This window comes from Hemicordylus capensis, chromosome 7 (assembly GCF_027244095.1).
Source record: "Hemicordylus capensis ecotype Gifberg chromosome 7, rHemCap1.1.pri, whole genome shotgun sequence".
In the NCBI taxonomy this organism is placed as follows: Eukaryota; Metazoa; Chordata; class Lepidosauria; order Squamata; family Cordylidae; genus Hemicordylus; species Hemicordylus capensis.
The window spans coordinates 37,564,879-37,580,326 of NC_069663.1; the positions used below are offsets into that span (position 1 = coordinate 37,564,879).

Here is a 15,448-nt window from a genome sequence, read left to right on the forward strand (position 1 = left end):
TTATAGTGACATCACATAATCTGCTATTTGCATTAGCTGCTACGAGAAGTAGAGAGACATGAAGCAATGGCCACTCTCTCACAGTTTCTAGCTTGGCTCTGCACAAAACCAAAAGAGTGGAATTCCCAACCATCTGCTATACTAGGGTTGCCACCTTTTTCTTTTTCTTTTTAATGAGTAGACCTCCTGGATCCTGGAACATATTTACAGCACCTTCTTGCCAGTGTAAGGAGGTGCTGTCTATTTTTATTTTTTTTAATCTATGTGCAAAATGAGTTTTGTTCTAGGCGGCAGTATCAAGGCAGTGTGTGTGCATGTGTATTCAGAATGGGGCTTTCCTGATTCAACCTGAGCGGGATCTAAAATTAACTGAGTGGACATTAAAAAAAACAACTTGTGAGCGCATGCACATGCGCATGCCTTAGAGGGAACACTGCTCCTTGCCGTTTTCAAGGAAAGCTATCGCCAAGTATTTGACAGCTGACACATGCCATAACTTTATGTGACAACTGTTTGCTTGGCCAGGGTATAACTGCCTCTTAAAGATAGGAGAGGTGAAGCTGCCTCTATTAATAAAGTGTGGTGGTGAGAGGCTGCAAATTCATGCCGTGGCTGCGATAACCTAGTGCAAGCCCTCACATGCTGATGGTTTCTGAGCAGGATGCTGGGTGCCAAAAGAGAGGCAGAAGGCTAATAACATCCCTGCTGGACCAGGCCCATGGCTTATCTAGTCCAGCATCCTGATTCACACAGTGGCCCACCTGATGCCTCTGGGAAGCCCACAGGCAAGAGCTGAGGGCACACCCTCTCTCTTGTTGTTGCCCCCCTGCAACTGGGATTCAGAGGCATCTTGCCTCTGGGGCTGGAGGTAAACTATAGCCCTCAGACAAGTAGCCATTGATAGATTTGTCCTCCATGGATTTATCTAAGGCTGTGGTTTGAGCTATGCATATTAAGTACTATACCACTGTATTTACCCAAATCAAAGACAACTCTGAATTTAAGACAACCCCTTTAAAGTAGAGGTTACATACAAGTTATGCCTGCAATTACTCAAAAGGCACAGGGCTCTGAATTTAAGACAACCTCTCGATTTCTAATATCACAAAACTTTGGGGGGGGGGGACTAGTCTTGGATTCAGGTCAAGACAATAATCCAAATTCTGCACCAAGGAAATCTAGGTTCCGTGACCAGAATGTATTGTGGAAGGGCACTGTGGGCTTTGCACGCAGAAAGGCCCAGAGTTCGACCCCCAGTCTAAGAATCTCCACTGGCAGGTTTGGGAAAGACTCTTCCTTGCTTGGGACCTAGGAGAGCTGTTGCCAGTCAGAGGAGACCAAACTGATCAGTCAGATGGATGAGCAGTCTAACTCAAGTTACTAAAGGCCATCAGGGTGGGGATGGTGGCAGCTGTATTGGGAATCAGCTGAGAGGAGATTTGAATCCAAGTTTCCCCAGTTCAAGGCTGGCTCTTTATCCACTATACCAGGGATTGTCAACATTGGGTCCCCAGATGTTATTGGACTTTAACTCCCATAATCCCCAACCAAAGGCCACTGGGGCTGGGGATTATGGGAGTTGAAGTCCAGTAGCATCTGGGAACCCAACGTTGAGAATCCCTGCACTATACTACACAGCCGTGCACTAAACCAAACCCCACCACAGATTCCCATGTCCTTTCATATTCTTAAAGCCTTTCTGCTCTGGGTAGAAAAACTACCTATTTGTCCTGCAGATGAGGGGCATACCTCCAGGCCCATTGATTGATTTGATTGATTGATTGATTGATTGATTGATTAAGTGCCATCAAGTCGGTCCTTTTCTCTCCTTCATGGATAAACATCATCCGTCATTACCCAACAGAGTGATACTGTTGACTGTGCAACTTGTACCGTCTAACTGCACGATGTGGAGACGGCTAAAGCTTTAGAGGTGAGGAGGCTGGGCGAACAGAAAACATCCTCTGGCAGGCAGCCTCCTCTCTGGAGCTTGTTTCGGTCTTCGAATCGGAAGGCGGTTTCGCAACCTCTCTAGGATTGCACGCAGGGCCATGAATGCACCTCGTTCTTGACAGCATTTCCATAAGCAAAACAAGACACAAGGCAGATCCCGGCTCCAAAAGCTTACAGTCTACATTTTGTTTTGGAGGAGAAAGCGGAGAGTTGGTAGGGATGAGAGAGTTGAGGGTCACAAGAAGTTACCGGGAGCGAAAGGCAGTTCTGCGTGTGTCAGCTTTGTTTCACTGTAGACCAGGGCTGCACAACACCTACAGCAACGAGAAATATATATATACTACTTTTCAACAAAAGTTCACAAAGCGGTTTACACAGAAAAATAACAACAACTAAAGATGGATCCCTGTCCCCAAAGGGCTCACAATTGAAAAAGAAACATAAGGTAGATAGACACGAGCAACAGCCACTGGAGGGATGCTGTGCTGGGGATGGATAGGGCCAGTTGCTCTCCCCCTGCTAAATATAAGAGAATCACCACTTTAAAAGGTGCCTCTTTGCTCAGTTAGCAGGGGGTTGGCCCTCCAGCTTTTGTGGATTGATTGATTGATTGATTGATTGATTGATTGATTGCCGTCAAGTCGGTGTCGACTCTTAGAGACTTAGAGATTCTCTCCAGGATGATCGGTCTTCAGCTTGGCCTTTAAGGTCTCTCAGTGGTGCATTCATTGCTGTCTTAATCGAGGCCATCCATCTTGCTGCTGGTCATCCTCTTCTTCTCTTTACTTCAACTTTCCCCAGCTTTATAGACTTCTCAAGGGAGCTGGGTCTTCGTATAATGTGTCCCAAATATGATAGTTTAAGCCTGGTCATTTGTGCCTCAAGTGGAAATTCTGGATTGATTTGTTCTATGATCCATTTGTTCGTTTTCCTGGCTGTCCATGGTCTCCTCAAAAGTCTTCTCCAGCACCAAAGTTCAAAGCATCAAACTTTTTCTATCTTGCAACTTCAAAGTTCAGCTTTCACATCCATAGTGTGTCACAGGAAAAACCATGGTCCTAACAATTCTAATCTTTGTAGGTGTAGACACGTCACAGCATCTAAATATCCTTCCCAAGGCCTTCATTGCAACCCTACCGAATGCTTGTCTGCGGCATATTTTTTTACTGCTGCTGGATCCTTTACTGTTGATAGTCGATCCTAAAAGGCAGAAGCTATCCACCACTTCAATGTCTTCATTATCAGTTCTGAGGTGGGCGGTGGGGTGGGGGCAGGGGCACCAAAAAAAGAAAATAGAGGGCCCAGCTTATCTGCCCTCCATCAATCCTAAGTGTAAGCAACATCCAGTTATTTAAAAAATTATCTGTAAAAGAAATATAGGGGAGAAGCCTGCCCTGGGCTACGGGTCTGCATACCCCAAAGAGTGCCTCATTGCTATCCAAGCTGCAAATGGCAATTAACCTAATAGAGGCTCTGAATTCCAAACGCTTAACCTCAAGCACTTGCTTGTTTATCACTGGTCTTAACCCAGAACACTTCAGGGTTTCAAAAATCAACAACAGCTCAGCAGTCCCTTTCTCTACCTACAGGCAAGGAATGTTCTCTGAAGAGCTGTTGAAGGCCCTAAGCCACCATGACTATATCCAGAAGGTCTTGTAATTTGTGGGGCTTACTAAGTAGGGCAGGGGTCTTTTGTGTGTGTGTTTTAAAAAAATACCATAAGAATCAGGGCACAGGAAAGCATCCACCACAGTCCCCCAGATTAGTGGAATTTATACTCCAATGAAAAGTTACTGCAATACAGGCAGGAGGTAGGTTTACATTAGCAGCTTTCTGTGTTTTTGTCACACACACACACACACACACCCATACCCATCTGTTTTCTCTACAGAGAGAAGAGCTGAATGGGCAAATGGCATCTCATATGGGTTGGGGGCTGAAACCTAGAAAAAACCCAGATACAACTTGGGCTTTGTTGACATTGCAAATAGCAATGGGAAAAACAATACAGTCCAGATCAGCTTGGATAGGTATGGACTGTGAACTGATTTTGTCTGTGCAATTCCAGGTTTATGCATCAGGGCAACACAGCAACATACTAGTAGTAGGCGAGGCCCGTCATTGCCCAGGCAAAATCATTTTGAAAGGATTATGCACGCTACTAGGAGAGTTCAAGGACTTAAATACAATATAATTTTGTGTTAATGTGCTTGCAGAAAGGAAGTAAAAGAACAGTTTGAAATTTGTAGGATTTCAACATATGCAATTTTATTGAAGAACTAGTATTTTTAAGCCCGTTTCAATAACGGGCTCTAGTGGGGGGGGGTGCTGCTCTCAGCCTCACCTTGGGCTGCCAGCGGGCCCAGTCCCCTGGACTTGGGGTGGTTTTGTTTCGGCATGGGGGTGGTGGGTTCTATTTAGGGCGGGGGGGCTTTACTTACCCCTCCCGCGCTTGAAGCCCCCTGCAGCTGCCGCCCCCTTAAGTCTCGGGCCGGACTGACCGGGCGCTCTACAAACGGGTGGGCAGCGCGGCAGCAGGATGTACTGCCACCCGCCCCCTTCCCTGCCGTGTCTCTGCTCTGCAAAAGTGTTTTGGAAGGAAGCCTTCTGCGCACGCACGCGCAGAAGGCTTCCTTCCAAAACGCTTTTGCAGAGCAGAGACATGGCAGGGAAGGGGGCGGGCGTACATCCCGCTGCTGTGCCGCCCACCCGTTTGTAGAGCGCCCGGTCGGTCCGGGGCGCTGGATCAGGCCCCCCCTTCTTCCTCCTCTCGGCCGCCAGCCAGGGGCCATTTTTCTCGGCGGCCACCGCCAGCAGGGCCATTTTTCTCGGCGGCCACCACCGCCGCCAGTGGGGCCAGTTTTCTCGGCGGCCGCCACCACCGCCAGCAAGGCCAGTCTTCTCGGCGGCCGCCGCTGCCGTGAGCGGGGCCAGGCTTCTCCGGCAGCAGGGCCAGTCCTTCCTGCCACCGCCGCCTTTCCCTGCTTAGAGCCAACATGGCCGCCCGTCTCTGGGCGGCCATATCTTTTTGGCCCGATCTGGGCATGCGCTCCGCTCCGCGCATGCCCAGAATGGGCCAAAAAGACACGGGCAGCACGGCCGCACGCCGAAGGCTTTTATGGTATAGGATAATGACCATATGTGGTAAATTTGAATCATAGTCAGTTTGAATCTGAGAAGGATCTTCACCTTTTCTTGGGCATTATGTTGCTTTTGAATTATTGATCTGATTATTGACTGTTAAAAATCTGTTGTTAAACAGTTAAAATGTGAGGATTAATTCAGAAGTTCTGCGAAGAGAAAAATTTTTTAAACATGTTCCCAAGGATATTCTAGTGTTAAATTCTGCTAATTCAGCCTTCAGCTATTTTGAGGGTGGGGGGTGGGGGTGTCAGGCCATCAATTTATATTTAATGGTTTTTTTAAAGATTTGGCTGAAATTGCATTAAAGTCACCACCTTGGGATTGTTTTTAATGAAAGGCGGTATATAAATTTAACAATAAATAAATAAAGTAAAATACAACAAAAAATAACTTCACATCCGAGAATCACCATTTTAAAAAATCATTAAAAATCAATGGATGGACCAACTTACTTGAAATTCAATACACAGAATCCTGCCATCCTCCACTACCTGTGTGTCAACTTGCAGAGCTCTCTGTCCTGTTGTTACTGTGCTCTGGATTTTTTTTTAATCTTTTCCCCATGGACAACTGTTTTTTGATTTGAGAAGGTGCTCTTGCACAACTGTGCCACTTCAAAGGGATTTCTGATTTGTTTTCTTCCTTCTGCAATAGTAGAGGTGCACAAGACCACCTTGCCATAGCGAGAGAGAAAGCTCAGAGAACAGTTATTGCAGCTGTGATGGGGTGGGGGGCGGGATGGATTGCTAGACCTCCAGAAAGCTGCTGCAGGTGCCATTTTGTATATCTGCCATCATTTTCTATTCCAATATTTTAATCAAGAATTTTACCATACTACAGAGAAAGAAAGCTGCTATGGATTTTGAATTTGCCTGTGCAGTGTGCCTGTCCATTGTTTGAGTGCACTGCTGCAGGGGTGTATCTAGGGTACGGCAGGCAGGGTACGGCAGGCAGGGCACGTGCCCCAGGCACCACTTGAGGGGGCGCCATTTTTTAAAATTAATTTTTTTAAAAGGCTGCCGAAAACAAAATGGCCACCACGCATGCTCAAATGGCCTCTGTGAGGTCCTAGGCCTTGCAGAGGCCATTTGAGCATGCGTGGCAGCCATTTTGTTTTCAGCAGACTTTAAAATATATGGCCAGCGAACATGCTCAAATGGTCCCTGCGAGGCCCTAGAGGCCAGTGGGGGGAGAGGGAACCTTTGCAGAACCCCCTCCCACGGCCTTTAGGAAGCCCCTTGAAGGGGCTACAGGTAATTTGAAAAATATATATTATATAAGTCACTGTGCACATATTCAGACTGGCACTATGTTCAGAGAATCAGGGCTTGTGAATACTGAGCTGAAGCTTATGAGCTAGGATTGTATTCATTTGCTCTTACTTTATTTCTTGTGATAAGTGAGTTAAATGTGATGTCTTAATAATATGGCTATTAATGGTGAGTTTGTCTTTGAATCAGTGTGAAAGTATTAAGGCCCACTGGGAGTTTCTTGCTCCCTTTCTCTCATTTTAACTGTCTTTCTGAAATATTAGAATATATTCCAAGCAGTGACACAGTTTAGTCTGCATATCCTTTAATTATTTTCAGAGTATCTGGGAAAAGTAAAATTCTCCATTTATTTTTAAAACTTATGTAATAGTGATGCTACAATGCATAGTAGAGAATTAGACAGGCACTTCTCTTTAGTTTTCCAAGTACCCCTACACATAGTATTTGGGTATTTCATGAGACCCAGTATACTAAAATTCATAGTTTTCCAGAATTTTTTGGTCTGGCTACGTGCACTGCTAAATAGTTTTTGAAATATTAAAAGATTAACGAGCTTGACTTGTATTTTTGAGCTGATATTATGGTAAAGTTATCTGAAATATGGGTGTCAGATGTTTGGACAGGGGGCGCAATTTCAGTGCTTGCCCTAGGCACTGTTTTCCACTTGCTTTATCTGCTTTTTCAGCAGGGTTTCTCCACATGGCTCCACAAACTTCCGGAGTATACTACAAAACCATTTTCAACACTCCAGCAAAATGCCGCTTTACAGGTAAAGTTGTGCTGTTGAGTCAGTGTCAACTCCTGGCGACCACAGAGCCCTATGGTTGTCTTTGGTAGAATACAGGAAGGGTTTACCATTGTCTCCTCCCACGCAGTATGAGATGATGCCTTTCAGCATCTGCCTATGTCGCTGCTGGCTGATATAGGTGTATCCCATAGTCTGGGAAACATACCAGCAGGGATCTGAACCGCTAACCTCCTGCTCCCTAGGCAAATTATTTCCCCACTGCGCCATTAAGTGGCTAAAGTGCCACTTTAAAAAGATGTTTATGTTATGCTTTAAGGGTCAGTCATCATGGGGGGGAAAAGCTGAATAATGCCACTGGCTATATGAACAGCACCAGACTGAAGGCACTGTAAATACTTCCCTCATATGATCTCACCCCTCCCCTAAGTGTTATAAAGCTGGAGTAAATCGCTGTTTGGAAGACTTCCAGTCTTTTCTGTTAGCAGAGTTGGGTTCTGAAGAAAGATTCTCAGAATCATAATTCATAACTATAAGAAACTGTACTCTAAATAAGAACAATTTAGCTGGGTTACACGTCTGAGAGAGAGAAGTCTGTGTCTGTGCTACATGTGGGTTCTGAAGGGCCCAGACAGCAATGCAATTTGCAAGAGAGCATTAAAGGTAAAACAAGTTGCATAAGGATATTTATGCAAATATGCATTAACAGAAACATTTAACTTAACAGTGAACACATGTCTTCCCCACTCCCCGCCTTTGGACTTTAGAAAGTCCAATGTCCAACTAATCCGAATGCCTTTGGAAGAAGGAAATACACACCACTGTCCAGCTTGAACTCCTGACTTGATCCAGCTCTTTCTGTTTTCAAGCACTTTACGTGCAGCTTTCCAAGAAGGCCCGCAGGACAAACTCAAGAATGAGAGCCCTGTAATTAAGTAATACATACACATAATAACAGCCAAAAAAATGCCCCCCCACCCGCAATAATTAAATACACATCTGCTCACCTAAGCAAGGGGTTAGGGCTGGTTCAGCTTCCGTCTCTTGCATCATATATAGACAGACAACCCCTGTTTCCCTGACCATACCCACCAGCCTGAACCAACTACTACACCCTAGCCGGGGGCGGTTTACATCTGTATAAAGGTAAAGTGTGTTGTCGAGTCAATTTCAACTCCTAGTGCCCACAGAGTCCTGTGGTTATCTTTGGTAGAATACAGGAAGGGTTGACCATTGCCTCCTCCCATGCAGTATGAGATGATGCCTTTCAGCATCTTCCTATATCACTGCTGTCCGATATAGTACCAGAGGAGATTTGAACCAGCAACCAAAACCGTTTATACTGTACACAATATATTCAGAATCCATTTAGCATATGAATCCCCCTTCCCTTCAGGTCTAAAGGTAATATTCAGTTCAGTCCATTTCAGTTTATTTGCGGTTGCTGACCAGAAAAAAACATACATACAGTCCAAACAGTAACAATAACTAATCCAGATATTTATTCATAAACCTCATGAAATCTAACTATACAGGTACTCTCTTACTACGAATTCTAAGTAAAGGGTTCATGTTACTTTCTGGCTAGGAATGATCCAACCGTTACTGAAATTCCAACACTTTCTGCAGAGGAGGAAATCCTCCTTTCACATGTATAAACCAAAGGTTCCAACAACTGTGGCAGGGGATGATGAGAGTTGTAGTCCAACCACGTCTGAGATTGAGAACCACTGCATAAAAAGTGCTGAGACTGAACCGTGACTTTTTGTCATGGCTCCTCTGTCTGAAATAATAACAGGCTGAAATAATTTATTCTGTTAGCTGTCAGCTAGGGCTGGGCGCTTTCCAGTTTAGACCCTGCAACAGAGTCATGTTGGATCTCGGAAGGATGCTTCCGCACTTCCTGTGTTGTGACACCGCAGTCCCTACACGAACAGCAGGGTGCCGTTCACATTTCCAATGCCTTGTTTTGAATTTAATCACTATGATATAGAGCTAGGACATCGTATATCCGGCGTAAAAAAAGTTGCTGGGGCGGGGGGGGGTCTTGTTAGTTTCAGCGAGGCTGCTCCCCCTGCTGTTTACATTTTGAATACGACCTGCCTGAGCGGAGGCATTTTGCTGCTGTCGAGCAGCTAGTCTGGAAAGCACCCAGCAGAGGTACTGAGAGTTTCAGCAAGTGCTGGATGTCAGGAGTTTTTTTTCCAAACAGCTGCAGCTTGCCCATAGCACCAGCTGCCTTCCAATAGGACGCTCCTCTGTCTGCTGCTGTCTGTCCATCCATTATTTCATCTTCAGTCTTGCTTCCTCTCATGGAGAAAAACCAGAAGGCAGGGAACGGTGGTGCCATCAGACCCAAGCTGACCCAGCGGACTCTTTTGGCTAGAGTCAACGTTAGGTGTATGACGTGGGTTTCAGTCAGGGCTCATGTGCTGGCACACTCTCCAGCTGTCCAAACTGGCATTTGGAGAAGAGCTTCACATGAATGGTAGCACAGAAGCAGGAAGCCACCATGCGCCACCATGCGCTTCAAGCAATGCTCTTCTGTCCATGTTTCCTGTGTGCCTCAGATCCTCAGTGTTGCTCTCTGAATCATGTTGTTGCTACATGCAGGCGTGGGAAAGGAAGGAGGGACAGTGGCTACATCCGGACCAGAGCTGCCTTAATCCATGAGCCAGACCCCAACATTTTATGCCATTGGTACTATCTTGGGGGACGAATGCTCATAGTGATTTCTGGCACTTGCTGCCTCCCTAGAGGTGGGAAATGAGTGAAAACATTGTTGTACTTACAGCTTTCTCTGCGTTATCACCCCTTCTTGACACCCTAACCCCGCCCCTGCCCCAAATGACTAGGGTAAAATTGCAGTCATTTTTTGCACAGAGCAAAGGAAAGGGTCAGGATTACAGTAACAATGGGCAAGTTGTTTTACTTTCTCCACAGAGAAATCCTTGGAGGACATTCCCGCCCATTTTCATTTCAATTCGATACAATTTTAGAGTCGTCTGGGGTTTTTTCGAAATGTGTAAGAGCTTTTAAAATACCATTGCAAAATTGGCTGCTGCCACAGGTCTGATAGTCATGATGATCAAAGCAGAGGCGGAGCCACCGTTGAGCGGACAGGTACAAAGAACCCAGACCGCTGCCCCTCAGGGGCCACGCCTCATGCCCCAGACACACACCCCACGTCTGACATCAGACGTGGGGGGCATGGTTTAGCTCCCAAACGGGGTCATGCGGCCCTGCTTTTGAGCTGAATCGGCCAGCACTGCATTTGCAGCACAACCAGAGCTAAACCATGCTCCCTGCATCTGATGTCAGATGCAGAGGGTGGGGTTACGGGGGCCACAGTGGCGGCAGAACCTGGGCCGCCACTGACCTCCTTCCACTCCTGGATCAAGGCATGAGAACACGCTGGAAGCTGAAAGTTTGGCAGTGCTCTCACTTCTTTTACATCTCTTGGGTGCAGACCTTGTCAAAAGTCACAAAGAGCCTCCAGATGGTTCTGAGCACCCCAGCTGGCTCATGTGTCCGATATAGTGCAATGGCATTGTTCAAAGAAAGGAATGTCTGATCCAGACTAGTGCTTGTGCGAGCAGAAGCTGTTGACAGGTTGCACAAGAGATTGCACAACCTTGTGTGTGTGTGGAGATGATCTCCCACTGGCGGTCCTGCAACACTGCAGTCACTCAACTCTGCTCAACTCCACGAACGTCTCAAGTGTGCACAACTTCTCTCATTGCACGACGCTAGAGCAGCATTCGTCTGGATATCAGCCAGTATCCCTGTGCCTTTAGCACTGTGCAAAAAAGAAGACAAAAGCTACACCTGTGGACACTCAACAGAGGAAGCTGCCGTATACCGGGACAGACCATTGGTCTACCTAGCTCAGTATTGTCTGCACTGACTGGTAGAGGCGTATCTAGGGGAAATAGCGACTGGGGCAAGCACTGAAATTGCGCCACCTGTCCAAACATCTGATACCCATCTTTCAGATAACTTTACCATAATATCAGCTCAAAAATACAAGTCAAGCTCGTTAATCTTTTAATATTTCAAAAACTATTTAGCAGTGGATGTAGACAGACCAAAAAATGCTCGAAAACTACACATTTCAGTATTCTGGGGCTCATGAAATACCCAAATACTATGTGTAGGTGTACTTGGAAAACTAAACAGAAGTGCCTGTCTGATTCTCTACTATGCATTGTAGCATCACTATTACATAAGTTTTAAAAATAAATGGAGAATTTGACTTTTCCCAGATACTAGGGCCTTGCAGAGGCCATTTGAGCATGCGTGGTGGCCATTTTGTTTTTGGTGGCCATTTAAATTTTTTTTTTCATTTTATAAATGACGCCCCCCTTCAAGTGGCGCCCAGGGCACGTGTCCTGCCTGCCCTGCCCTAGATACGCCCCTGCTGACTGGTAGCAGCAGTCCAAGGTGTTGCCAGGGGCGGACCCTAAGACCTTCTGCATGTACAGCAGATGCTCTACCCCTGAGCTACAGCCCCGTCTTATCTTCCATGATGGAACTCAAGGTGGTGTCCTATCCAGGCACTTGTCAGAGCTTGACCACTTCGGTGTAGCAAGGTGGCTGGAACATGGCCTGAAATTGGTATGGCTGGTTATATGCAGAGATGGGATCAGGGCCTTTTCACTGACAGCTTCACACTATGCAACTTTCTCTCTCCCCCAGAAGTGCAACAGCACCCCTGTTTGCCATTTTTAGGGAACATTTTTATTCCATAACACCTTTAAAGCCTTTTAAGTTTTGATGTTTTGCGTTGTTCATCTGAATGTCTTTAAGCACTGTTATTGTATATTGCACTGTTTTTTTAAAAAAATATATTGCTTGTATTATTTTCATTGGTAGCCACCCTGGACTAAGATAATATTTTTGAGGATGGGCGGGACATACATTTCCAAAAGAAATACATGTGTCCCCTTTCCTACACCACTGTTAAAGGTACAGGCAGCCTCTGCCTTCTCTTCCATCCAGACACTTGAGAAGCCAGGTGCCTGCATCTTCACTCTCTATATGCAGTCAAGCCAAGTGGGGAGGTCACTGTCTGGTCTCAACCAGCCCTGTGATCCATCAAGCTTCACTGCTTCCACCAAGTAGAATTGTTCATTTTCTTTGGCTGTGTCCGCTTCACTGTGCTCCAGAACTCTGTCTCCAACTCAGAAAATGAGTAGGGGTGTAAGGCCTCTAAGCATGGGGTGGGGAAGACAGACAGAGGGGCCATTCACATGACTGGGTGGGCAGGGGAGTGGGCAGGGCAGTGCTGGAGATGGAGTTCCAGTGCATTGACCTTTTAAGAACAGCCCTGCTGGATTAGGGCCAAGGCCCATCTAGTCCAGCATCCTGTTTCACACAGTGGCCCACCAGATGCCACTGGAAGCCTACAGCAGGAGTTGAGGGCATGCCCTCTCTTCTGCTGTTACTCCCCTGCACCAACTATCCTAAAGACCACTAGGGGCACTGGGAGTAGAGACAGTGAGTAAGAGTCTCCCTATCTGTCCCTACTCTGTGACACCTGATCTGACTCTTCCACACTTCCTGTGCTGAGTCACAATCCTTGCTTTCCTCTTAGAGAACAGATAGAAACATCTGTCTCCCTCCTTACCTATTCATTATGTATTTATTTATTTATTTATCATTTATTTTTACATTTTTATACCACCTTTCGTTAAAAGAAAACCCCAAGGCGGTTTACAAAAATTAAAACATACAATAAAAGCAGTAAAAACATCAAGCTAAAAACATACATAAAAACAAGACAGCAGATAAAAAACACACAAGAACAGCAGTAAAAAACAATTATGTAAAAGCCTGGGTAAAAAGCCAAGTCTTTAAAATCTTTCTAAAAGCTGTGATGGAGTCTGAGGAACTAATGGCCACCGGGAGAGCATTCCAGAGTCTAGGAGCAGCAACAGAGAAGGCCCTGTCCCGAGTGCACGACAGCCGGGCCTCCCTCATTGTCGGCACCCGGAGCAGGGCCCCCTCAGATGTCCTTGTCAAGCGGGCAGCAACCCTTGGGAGCAGGCGGTCCCTCAAATACCCCAGGCCCAAACCATTTAGGGCTTTAAAGGTCAAAACCAGCACCTTGAATTGGACCCGGAAACAAACCGGCAGCCAGTGCAGCTCTTTCAAAATGGGGGTGATATGTTCCCAACGGGCAGCTCCAGATAAAACCCTCGCTGCCGCATTTTGCACTAGCTGCAGTTTCCGGATATTCTTCAAGGGCAGCCCCACGTAGAGCACGTTACAGTAATCCAGCCGCGACGTGACTAAGGCGTGGGTAACCGTGGCCAGATCTGCCTTCTCGAGAAAGGGACGCAGCTGGCGCACCAGCCGAAGCCGTGCAAAGGCACCCCTGGCCACCGCCTCCACCTGAGCCTCCAAAAGCAGAGCCAGGTCCAGTAGTACCCCCAAGCTGCGTACTTGCTCCTTCAAGGGGAGTGCAACCCCATCCAGAACCGGTAAAATCTCCACATCCCGATTGGCTCTCCGACTGACCAACAGTACCTCCGTCTTATCCAGATTCAATTTCAGTTTATTAGCCCACATCCAACCCATCACGGCCTCCAGCCCCCAATTCAGGACATCCACCGCCTCCCTAGGATCAGATGACAAGGAGAGATAGAGCTGAGTGTCATCCGCATATTGCTGACAACTCAGTCCAAAACCCCGGATGGCCTCTCCCAGCGGCTTCATGTAGATGTTAAACAGCATGGGGGACAAGACCGAACCCTGCGGGACCCCACAGGCCAACGGCCACGGGGCCGAGCAGTAGTCCCCCAGCACCACCTTCTGGACCCTCCCCCCAAGAAAGGACCGGAACCACTGCAACCACTTTAGATTAGGTTTAGGCTTTCCTATCCAAGTGTAACGTCAAGTGTGCTGTCAAGTCGATTTCGACTCCTGGCGCCCACAGAGCCCTGTGTTTGTCTTTGGTAGAATACGAGAGGAGTTTGCCATTGCCTCCTCCTGTGCAGTATGAGATGATGCCTTTCAGCATCTTCCTATGTCACTGCTGCCTGATACAGTACCAGCTGAGATTCAAACCGGCAACCTCCTGCTTGTTGGTCAAGCATTTACTTAACCAATAAATACTTAGTATTTAGTTCTACAAGAATCTCCATGTCATGTGTCTTCTCTAAATAGCTGCAACAACTAAACCATCCTCTGCTACCTACTTTGTAACTGGAGTGTGTGTTCATTCCTTAGTGCTCTGCTGTTTTACCTACCGGGGGTAAAAATTAACAAGCCCCAACACGCAGGGGGGAAGGCAGCACAAAGTTTACCTTCCCCACTGACAAGCCAGGGAACATTACTTGGACCACAATGATCCCAGATGTTCTGCTGTTGTACCAGGCAGCATGGATCTCCAGAGGCTAAGACAACATGTCCCTGCCTCCAGGTATCCCACAATGCACTGTGCACCAAGTGCAGTGCATTTGGGTATTCCCCCAGAAGACAGGCACTCTAGGCACCCATCTCTGTGTATTCTCGGGCTAAACATAGCCCAAGGAGACATACGATCCCAGAGCTTGGGTTAACAGTGTGTTGGTGCTGTTAATCCAGGCTAACAGCCCGGCTAAAAAGCCGGGCTAGACAGTGCTGCCCCACCAGGATCAGGGCCAATCCCGGCAGTTCTCACACGCAGCCTATCCCAGACTGGGTTTCCCTAGCCTGGTTTAGGCTGCACATGAGAAGAGCACCTCAGAGTCTTTACAGATTTGCATCCAAAAGCAAAGTTTTGCTTAGAAAACATAGTTCAGTTCAAATCCGTAGACTTTCAGAAAACATAAGACCAAAAAACCAGCAACCATATGAGCACAAAGGAACGAATAAAAAAGGAGATAAGGACGCCCACTCCAACCTGCCTAATACTGAGCCTAAAACCAAAGTTCTCGCCAGAGCAAGAACTTTCTTATAATCAGATTTCTCCATCAGCTCTGCAGCAAGCCTTGCTCTTCCTCTCTCTTCTCCTCCCGCTCCTGAGAGTGATCCAGCGCTTTAGAGAGTTCTCAGCTCAACTCTCTTGGTGATTTCTCAGCTCTTTCTTCAGCAGCTCTTCAGTGATTTTCAGCAACTCACTCAGCAACACTTCCTAACCCAACACCTCTCTCCCAGCTGACTACAAGCTTCTCTATTTATACTCTTAACTCCACCCACTTATTTTGCAGTTACCCAATCAGAACTAACGAAAACTAGACAAAATGTTTTCCTGTTTCTAGACGGAACTGTCGAAGAGAAGCTTTGAACTTTTGACCTTAGAACTCAAACGATATACAGAGGCAGGCACTTTACAACATAATACAAACTT

The 15,448-nt window shown here is 46.6% G+C and overlaps 1 protein-coding gene across 6 annotated transcripts in view; it reads left to right on the forward strand.

Annotated features, from left to right (window-relative positions):
* Positions 1-15,448, forward strand: part of LOC128332903 (angiopoietin-2-like) — a 66,503-nt gene that overhangs the window by 2,719 nt on the left and 48,336 nt on the right. For 5 of the 6 annotated variants that reach the window (XM_053267695.1, XM_053267694.1, XM_053267696.1 and 2 more), the window contains one exon: positions 7,054-7,137. The gene's annotated coding sequence lies outside the window, so the exon portion shown is untranslated. Of the gene's footprint in view, positions 1-3,909; positions 3,984-7,053; positions 7,138-15,448 lie in introns of those variants that run through there. The other variant, XM_053267697.1, reaches the window with a different exon arrangement.